We start from the raw sequence: 8,610 nt of genomic DNA on the forward strand, positions 1-8,610 counted from the left end.
ACATTCTTTGATTGAGAAGCCATTATTACTACAAAAAATAGTAATAAACAAATATTAGTAACCACAAGTTTCAATCTAATAATATGAAATACAAGCTTCATCGACAAAACGAAAACGAAACATAATCAATTAGAGAGAGTCGTACAATCTAATTTAAAAACCAAAACTATAATGCATCAATAATCTCATTTCGCCAAAAATTGTTAAAATTAATACAGTGATACAGTGAAAATGATCCAATACAATCAATTTACGACAACAAAAAATCTAGCAACTCCTAATTAACTGAATGGAAAAAATATGCATGAATGAGTTTTCTAGTTCAATTGATTTTTGTAAACAGTCATGTTAGGGGGGCCTTCATGTCAATGTAACAATGCATACAATGTACTGAATGTTGCTGCAAGTTATTTTTTCATACCGTATGACAGTGCATATAAGTGAATGGTTCGTTCCGGGTTTTCTCAATATAAGAAAAAACCCGAAAGAACCGAACCCGGTAGGAACCATTCAAAATACAACTATTAATGTATTTCTCTAGAAAAGTGAACAAGGTAATTGTATCTTAAAAAATAGTTGTCGTCTTCGGAAAATGACAACAATTCCTTCTTTGTAAGAATTCAACAGTTCTTTTATGAGTTTCCTCGTGATATGTATATTCTACTACTAATTAAATTACTACCCCTTACTAAACAACTCAAAACCAAAAATAGGATTGATCGTCTTTGGCAAAAGAAACTGACTATATAACACAAGGAAACCTCATTTTTAATTCGCAAAGTTAGTCATGACAATGCAATACAACCACACACCAACGAAAATCAGGTCATGACAATGCACACACTGAACCAAATTCACAATAAATAGTGTAATCATAACAATCCCATTTCAATATAGATAATATGCATGGATATCAAGTACCTCAGTGTAACTTTATAATTGTTTTCAATACCTTCATACTAAATCAAAACAAAAAATAAGACAAAAAACACAGAACAAACAAATTTCACACCTAATACTTAGACAGACTTCAAAATTTATAGACAACATTGACAGTAAATAACCTATATACAATTGACAGTAAATAATTTATGGACAACATTGACAGTAAATAACCCCATAACCCATATACAATTAGTTTTCAGTTAAACTAGCAATGCAATACACCCACTTCCTAAAACCAAATTTGCATCACCAAAATAACTAAACTAGCAATACCATACACCCACTTCCTAAAACGAAATTTGCATCACCAAAATAACAATTAAATATAGGGTAAAGATTAAAGAAAAAAACATAAGACAAATTACCTGATAAATGGATGAGCACAAAACAAATCAACCAGAGCCCGAATCAAATAGAAGAACTACTAGCAAAAAAATATCCAAATTTTAAAAGACTGAACCCAAAACTAATAACAATAACTATTTAAACCCAATGAACTGAACTGAACTAAACTTACCCAATCAACTGAACTGAACTGTAGCTATATTGAAAATGGTTTGGAGAAAATTGGGCATAGAGACAGTTAAGCCCGACTGTTGGAGAAGATAATATAGGTTCAATTTGTTTTGTTTTGTTTGGAGAAGAGAAGATAAATTGGCCTGGGAGAAATTGGTTCTATTTGTTTTCTTTGTTTTGTTTTGTTTTAATTTCGTTTTGCTTTTCGCTGGTGTTGGGCGAGACGAAGGGTTTTTTCCCCCCCTGTTTAACCTTGTTTAATTTTGTTTTAATTTCGACCCTAAGACTTCGAGATGATCTTGGGATATCGGTGGCTACGATTTGGAGTGGGCTGAGAGTGGGCGAGACTGGAGTGGGCGTATCCCTCCTCATATATATATATATGGGAAGGGATCCGTTTACCATGGTTTTTTATACCATGGTTTATACCACGCCCCTTTACAAGATGAGTTAAAAGCTAATATTTTGTGGATATGATCTCCTAACTATGGATAGATTTTCCACAAAAATTTGGATCATTTGGAAACCTCTAACCTATTTAAAAATTGTTGATAACTTTAATTTTCTTTTTAACGGCCCAGATTTTTCGATTTTGCAATCATCTTTTGACATTGTTAAACACTATCAAATGAGCTAAAATTTTGTGGAGGTGATCTTCATGGTTTGTTGGACATATCTACAAAAAATTAGGTTCTAGTTCGTCTAGTGGGTGAAGTTGCGGGCCATGGTATAAACCATGGTATGAAAACCATAGTATATTGATCCCTCCCATATATATATATATGGATGGTCGATTATACCAGGATGGTGATATTTCTGAAGAGACTAATAAAGAGAGGAATTATTCAAAAATGAAAGCCAACTTTTGGTGGAAAAGTCATGTAGGGATGAGAACATTTGATGAGTGTTAGATTATTGGAAAGTGACCTGAAAGCTTAATACGTGTATTTTCAAGTTATCTAAATACGAATTTAACAGCACCATATAATGTCGTATAAGTGAGATACAATGTCTTTACTAGCCAATATACCGGCCGGTGGCCGGCTTGCTACAGTAATAGTTGATTTGCTCCAACATTTATTTTTAGTTTGGGTACTTGAAGTGTCTATTTTTAGTTTAGTGTTCACCTTTACGACCTTTTTAATGAACTAAGGGTAAGAAACATAATTGGGTTTAACTCGGAGTGATCACAAATATAGGTCAGTGATGAAACATTTATTGATTAATGAACTAAGGGTAAGAAACATAAGGGTTTAACTCAGTTACTGATGAAACATTTTGCAGTTCAAAAAATTACATGAGTATTGCATTGTCGCATTGGTTAGCATTCTCACCTACTGCTTTGGTGAGGTACGCTTTGCATCACCAGACATTTTTCAGTTGTCTTCGCCTAATCATCATCTAATGCTCTTTGCTTCAGTTGTCTTCATTTGTGGCATACATTCAATCATCCCTTTCCTCCCCCTTGAGTTGCATTTCATATAATCGCTCAGTACTCTAAAATAGCAGTTTCCTTCAACAAAAATAAGTATAGTTGCAAGTTGAACAATAGACAAAACAACAGTTCTCCAATATAACCAAAACCAAGACTTTTATCATTATAGCTGAGGAACTATACCCATTATAAATATGTAAATAGGTGTTTATAAACTCCACTTCTGTAGCAAGCAACTTATGCTTCCTTTGTGCAAAGTGGCTTCTAGAAATAGGTATCAGTAGCAATAGCTTGAAATCCAATTTAATAACAGCTCCCTTCAGTAACTATTGCTCATGCCAATAAAATGGTATCCATAATTATGAAATTTTAGTTTAAGTAGCTATAGATCAAACATATGAACATTCTGTTCAATAAAAAACATAGTCAAAATGGAAGTATATTATCTACATAGTCAAACTAACCATGGGTCCAAAATTGTGTCATAATCACGTATGCCTAGAGTTTATGTATGATACAATCAACATGACAATTTTCATGAAGATATTTCATACCTCATCCTATTTTCTGTCCTTAGTAACAAAATCCTTACCGAATTCCTAATTAAATAGTCGAAATCCTTAAGTTCAATTTAAACATAGTGATACAAATAACAAAACTAATAATGAGTAACAATGTGTTCATCATACAGTAGTAAAGACTCATTTTGGCTTAGTACAGTAGCATACCAATGTGCACAACTCAACAATCCAACCACCAAGCAAACCTCCGATACACTTTGTCCTTGTGTGCACTTACGACCTTGTGTTGATCGAGATAGTCCTAGACATCTGCTAACATCAAAGAAACATACTCATTACTTCAATACATATTAAATTATACCTATAATAATGCACAACCTCCATTGGACCAGGTCAACTAAGTCAATTAGTTTCCATGTAAGACATGACCAATAATGTAATGGAGGTGATAAAAAAAAAATGTGATGATTATAGTAAATAAGACTATCAAGTACCTATATTTTGGTTTAGTAGGAGTTGCGACTTTTAGTTGACGGGACAAAGTATTGTTTTCATCCCTTTTTTACCATCAGTAGAATTGGCTGATATTGAAGGAGATGCAACCAACTGGTGCCACATCAGAGGAACTTGGTGAAAGGTCTAAAATGCAACAATTAAACGATAATATAAATATTAAGAAGATCATATCACCACTACTTTGATTTAATAGATTCTTCAACTGGGGCCACCTCGCTAAGGTATAAAAAACAACAATTAAACGATAATATAATAATTAAGAAATTCATATTAGTCTCCAAACATTTGCTAAGTCTGTAATACTTCATATCTAGACAAATATATAACGATTTATATTTAATATCATAAAAAAAAAAAAAATGGTCCTCTCACCCTTTACGTAGGTATGCTTTAGCCATGGAAGCATCCAACTCAATTGCTCTTTTTTCATCAGAAATTGTCTCTGTTCACAATTACACATGGGTTATCAATTTAGCATCCTACCATTCCATAAGGAAAAATAAAAGGGAAATACTTCTAAGCAATAAAACCCAATCAATAAGTAGAATCCAATCAAGAGCAAAATGACTAATAAAAGCCAATCAAAACTACAAAATAAAATGACTAATGAGAAATTTTAAAGTCAAAATCAAGTAATAACGAATTTTATATATACGATTAAGAAAAAAGAAAAAATTACTCGCCTCGACAAAAAAAGGTAATAATAAAATAAACCGAGTACCATACTCATCTATAAGATTCATTCGGTAAGATCTGATTAATTAGTGACAACACTCAATCACTCATTAGACATCCATTATCAAAGAATCCGCTATAGTTAGGTAAAATTGGAGAAAAATGATTGTTTGTAAAAAAAAACAATCCTATCATATCCAAACTCCACTACCAATGGGAAATTTGTAAACTCAAATAAACTTACATGCACCAAAATACCCCAAAGTAGCATACCTCGAGTGTATCCGCTCCTAAGACAGTAACACCTAAGAGCTTAAGGCTTTTAAAGGAGGATATCCGACAAATAGAAGTGATGAAGTTAGTTATTATGTGGCAATGTCATATCAACATAGACCAAAAACAAATCCATTCGAACCGCTTCCATGACAAATTAAAGGCAATTGTTGGACAACTTTAAGAATTTGTTAAGACTTAGTACCAAGACCAAAAACCAATACATTAAAATAACAAAACGATGAAAGCCAAGTAATGTAAAACTCCTCTTCTCATAAAAAATTGGATAGTACAACCGATTATACATGTGCACAACGTCAACACATTAATAGTCCTTTCATTATTTGAACTCATACTTTTCATATCTACCTAATAGCACTGCGCGTCATTGTCAAAAAATCATCCCAACTGATTTTCCGCAATTCTTGCTTTTCTTCCTCAGAGAGCTGAAAGTTGGGTTCTCTTCCACACATAAAAGCTGTCTGACACAGTTACATAGATAACGTTGTGCTTAATATACACCCGCAATGAGCTGCTCAAATTACTCGTTATTACACATTTACACCTTATCCTTGAGTTATGGATCAGAGACATGCTTTTGAGTGTTTAGATGTTTTGAAGTTCATCATTTGCTGTATGCCTATACCCTCTACTAACTTAAGGAACCCTTTTTACTAACTGAAGAAGGCTCCCATGCCTTCATAGCATGGGATATTAGTTTGTTCAGATCACAAGTGTACTTTTAATTTATTTGTTTTTCTGGTTACCTTGTTGTGTAAGATCCCTTAATCAAACTACACGAACAACCGAATATGAATACAATTTACCCATAGCAGGACCTAACAATATGCTACCCGTATAAAAAGGATGGAAGAATCTGAAATACCTGTCATACAGATGGGCTGCTTCTACCGGTTTCATGTAGACCTAACAATATGGAATGTCCTCTGTCAGTCCAACGCTGCCGGTTTCATGTTATCTGCAGAAAACAGGTCACACAGTAAGTATCAAACACTTGCAAACACATAAGGAAGGGGAAATAAAAGAAATGAGCTCTCATAAATTGCTTGCAATAAATCACTACAATTAGCAAGTGTTTTGAGCAAGTAGTGGTTATGCCAGGCATGACACACTCAACAATCTCGATACCTTTTGATCCTTCAAGATTCGTGGAATAGGATAGCATAGTGATCAAAGGACTCTATCCTATGGGGACGCTACTGAATCTCATTTTGATTTGCCTTTGTATAGCATATTAGCATTACAGCCTTAAGTCTATAAATTAGACTCATCAAATCAAGATGGATATAGAAAGAAATGTATCTCAGTTGTGTTTGCTGTCAACTCACATAATGCGAGCGCTTCTGGACACGGTACAAAAAGAAAGGAATACCGAGTTAACAACGGGTGATAAGTCAGTGGGTGTAAGAAAATGAAAAAACATCATAAAATTGTGGGCTGAGAAAGACATCATTATATTTTTAAGAAAACTGAAAAAACAAACAAAAGGAAAAGAAATCAGTGGGTGTAAAGATTGTGGGCTGACAAAGAGACGAATGCGTCAAGAATACCTTAAATAGATGCTTGTGAGGGGAAATGCATCATAAAATATATGCACAGGTAATTAAGTATAGGTAGTTGTACACAATGTTTGGTCGTCATTGATAGTTTCAATACAAAGATCCGAGGAGGATGACTAATGCCGAATCATCTTAGCCTACCATTTCGAGGAAGCTAGTCTACCTCGACGTGAAGGTCGTTTATTTGATGCACCACAACACTTTTTTTTTTCTTTTTGAAATATTATACTCATAATTTGAGCACATTGATAGGAAATCCAATTCAGATTTTATATTCAATAAACAAATTCAAGTATACACACCTCTCATGATGCAAGGTTCTTGGTTTTCAATTCGTTTCCTTCTGTGACGCTTTCTTCGTTTGATTTCTTGCCCTGCAAATTGCAATATCAGATGTTACATTAGAACCATAGAAGAAAAGAGGATTCTGATATCAAATGTTCCAATTAAGCTTTATCGATGCATCGAAAGATAAGAACCAATATCCTTATAGAACCGTGAAATAAAATCCAACTCATGGCTTTTGGTATTTGGGTGTTTTATTTTGTTTGCTTAATAGCAGTTGAAGTTGAAGGTGTTTTGGGTTTTTAGGATTCCTAATTGTAATTGAAGTTGAACTTTTTTTTTTAGATTCAAATTTTGTGTTTGAATGATTTGCAGTGATTGTGAATTGGTTTAAAGATGGGGCGTGTAATTGTTTTGTTCTTATTATATGTATCTCGAGAACATCTGTCCAATCTCCATCAAATCCAACGTCCCATGTATATTGTAGTAGGGACCGAGGCTTCGCGAAATAATCAAAATATTGGCCTAATTTTTAATTAACTTTGTGTACCCACTTAAAAATTGTGATGACGTGGCCTCCTGAAATCGCAGATGAGCATTTTAGCCCACTGTACAATAATGGTTTTAGATATATAAATGTTGTGGAAGGGTATTAGAGATATTTCATATTATCATCAAGCGGAGACCACGTCGTGGGAGTAGTCGTGGGAGTAGAATAAATCTTCGGAGGGCTATTTTGTCCTAATCTTTAAGTCAACATCCGATCAAGAGATTCTTTAATTCCAGAACAACATGTGTTTTGATGTGTTTTGACTTTTTTATGTTTGCATGTGACGGAGGTTTTGATCCCTTTCAAGCTGGTGTAGGATATACAATCAATCAATGGAATTATGATTTGTGCTATGCAAGAAGCAAGCCATCTCAGGAAGCAAGTCTGTACGAACTATATGTTAATGAAGGGTTTCGTTTTTAAAAAAAAAAAAATAATAATAATAATAAAAAAAAAAAATTACTCAAGTCAAAAATGCATTTAACACCCACCCTACCTGCGGCATGCCCTGGATGTGGATGCATAATGGATGTAACTTTTGCTATGCTTGTTTCAATTTTTAACACAGCAAAATCCGTCTTCCATTAAAGTTTTGCGGTAACTTTTAATCTCATTCACGCTGTTACAGGAAGCGAATTTTGCATTGAAAAATTCTAACAATTTACAATGGACCGATGCATCAATTTACAATGCAACATGAACTCTGTACTAAAATCATGATGCCAAATCAAATTTGCAATGATTCAGTGAAGCGCTCTTGACTCTTGAGCAATGAGCATGGGTCTGAAGATGTCACGGGGCAGCACAACTTCAGAAAATAAAAAACCCGCCCGTTTATGAACACTCCAAGGACGGGTGGAGGGCGCAACTCCACATGACAACATCTACATGTGGTCATGAACACATACAACATTACAGTGTAGAAATCATCATCAACCATCAGTAATAAGTTATAACCAACAATTTTCATTCGTGATCAGGAGTTTCGGCACTAGGCAGTAGGCATTGTAAACAATATCTATGAACTCTTGATTTAGAAACAAAAAAAATAAAACATGGTAATAATAATAAATTATTAATCATAACAGGTTGGGTGGGCTTGATATGGAGCCATGGAGGATTCGTGAAAGACAGATAAAGAAATAGAATGAACCATTGGCACAGTAATAAGTTTTAAAGGTATGCAATGTAAAACATTATAGGGTAAAAGGGGAGATATGGAGCCATGGAGGATTCGTGAAAGTATGGTTTAAGAACCATTTTTAATATTAAGTTTTTTAATATTATTTCAGTGTTGCAGCATAGATGGGAGCA

The 8,610-nt window shown here is 33.9% G+C and overlaps 1 long non-coding RNA gene across 1 annotated transcript; it reads right to left on the reverse strand.

Annotated features, from left to right (window-relative positions):
- Positions 1–2,665: 2,665 nt before the first annotated feature.
- On the reverse strand, positions 2,666–5,362 carry LOC147481326 (uncharacterized). Its single transcript, XR_015205161.1, has 3 exons — positions 5,238–5,362; positions 4,306–4,375; positions 2,666–3,726 (listed from the first exon to the last, which is right to left on the reverse strand). It is a non-coding gene; the product is annotated as an uncharacterized LOC147481326 (long non-coding RNA).
- Between the last annotated feature and the right edge of the window lie 3,248 nt (positions 5,363–8,610).

The sequence above is a fragment of the Coptis chinensis genome, chromosome 8 (assembly GCF_015680905.1).
Source record: "Coptis chinensis isolate HL-2020 chromosome 8, ASM1568090v1, whole genome shotgun sequence".
Classification (NCBI taxonomy): domain Eukaryota; kingdom Viridiplantae; phylum Streptophyta; class Magnoliopsida; order Ranunculales; family Ranunculaceae; genus Coptis; species Coptis chinensis.